Source organism: Gossypium hirsutum, chromosome A06 (genome assembly GCF_007990345.1).
Source record: "Gossypium hirsutum isolate 1008001.06 chromosome A06, Gossypium_hirsutum_v2.1, whole genome shotgun sequence".
NCBI classification, from domain to species: domain Eukaryota; kingdom Viridiplantae; phylum Streptophyta; class Magnoliopsida; order Malvales; family Malvaceae; genus Gossypium; species Gossypium hirsutum.
The window spans coordinates 51,835,816-51,837,457 of NC_053429.1; the positions used below are offsets into that span (position 1 = coordinate 51,835,816).

The window sequence follows — 1,642 nt, forward strand, 5'->3', positions numbered from 1 at the left end:
ATTCCCAATGTAATTCATAACCTTAGTAGGATTATTGATATAATGGAAGAATAGTTTGTCTCTTCCATGCATAGACGATGTAGAAGCAGATTCAATAGGATTGAGGCTATCCACTAGTTGTTGATATTTATCATCCTCTTGAATACCTTTGACCATAGCGAGTTTCTGGCCATATGTGAATCGTTCAGTTGGCTATTGACAGGAGTTTAACCATATTTTCAATAATTTTGTATGCATCCTCATACATCATATTCATAAGGGCTCCTGTTGCTGCTCCGTTTAATCCCGATCTTGCATTTGCATCCAACATATTATATATTTGCAATCTCATCCACTCAGGAAATCTACTATGCGGGCATTTTTGAATCAACTTTGAAGCATTCCTACAGCTCATTGAAGCTTTCTCCTTCCACATGTCTAAAGATAGTAATCTCTCTTCTTAATTGGACTACTTTACTAATCGGGAAAATCTTCTTTAAGAATTTTCCAACAAGTTTGTCCCAAGTCGTGATGGATCCTAGAGCCTGCGAGTCTAACCAAGAAAAGCCGTTATCAATTAGAGAAAAAGGGAACAATCAAAGATGAATAGCATCATTAGTGACCTCATTATACTTAAAAGTATCACAGGGTTGAAGAACCCATTTAAAATGTTGATTAGGATATTTTGTCATGGTGCCCCTAAACTGCAGATTATTTTTTATCATTTGTATCATTGCCGATTTGATTTCAAAATTATTAGTTGTAATCGTCAGCCTTACTATACTTTCCTGAACCACATCTAAACTTGGTAGGGCATAGTCTAGTAAAGTTTTTCCATTCCAAGCTATATGCACCTTTGCAGGTAACTATGGTGTTGATGGGTCTCCTAGGGTGTTAGCATCAGCGTCGCAGAATAGTGGATTGTCATGTGGAATGTTAACTGCAGGTGGTGTTGGTGGATTTTACATTTACTACTATTGTTGTCGGTGATTCCTTTAGATTATTCTTTCTAGATCTATAGCTGCTGCAATAGGTGTGCCTCTAATACAAGTCATACACCAAACCCCAAAAGAAAAGATTAGTAATATTAAAAAAAATAAAATGGTATCTATAGCTGAAAAATTTCCTAATTAATCTTTTGGAATGTGATAATTAAAATCAATCTAGTGACATTGCCTCCTCGGTGACAGTGCCAACAACTTGACCGCCTCCAGACATACTAATGTCCAGGGTGTGAGTACTACAATAGAGTGAAGAATTACGAGGCAATATCCGCATGTATACTATTCGAGTTGTAATATAGATTTTACAATGAAGTAGGTGAGTACTCCAAGGATCGTACCCAATGGAGGTGAGTACTAAATTAATCTTAACCCAAACAATTAAATATCTAATTAATACTTTAAGTCAGTTATAGTATGAAAGTAAAATAAGAGATAATTTTAGGGTTTTTTAAACTAAGGAAATAAAATAACATAAAAATAGTAAAATTACAAGAGATAGAGAGAAATAAAATGAATCAAATCTGAAGATGGGTGATTAGCTTGCTTTAGCAATCTCAATCAACTGTCATATCGGGTTTTTCGTTAATTAACTAGTCGCTACCCTAGCAAGATGTTCTGATCTTCCACTAACATAACGAGTCAGCAAGAACTACTTATTT

The 1,642-nt window shown here is 35.0% G+C and overlaps 1 non-coding gene across 1 annotated transcript; it reads left to right on the forward strand.

Annotated features, from left to right (window-relative positions):
* The first annotated feature begins 341 nt into the window (after positions 1-341).
* LOC121231043 (small nucleolar RNA R71) lies at positions 342-445 on the forward strand. The gene has a single exon (XR_005929112.1). It is a non-coding gene; the product is annotated as a small nucleolar RNA R71 (small nucleolar RNA).
* The last annotated feature ends 1,197 nt before the right edge of the window (positions 446-1,642 follow it).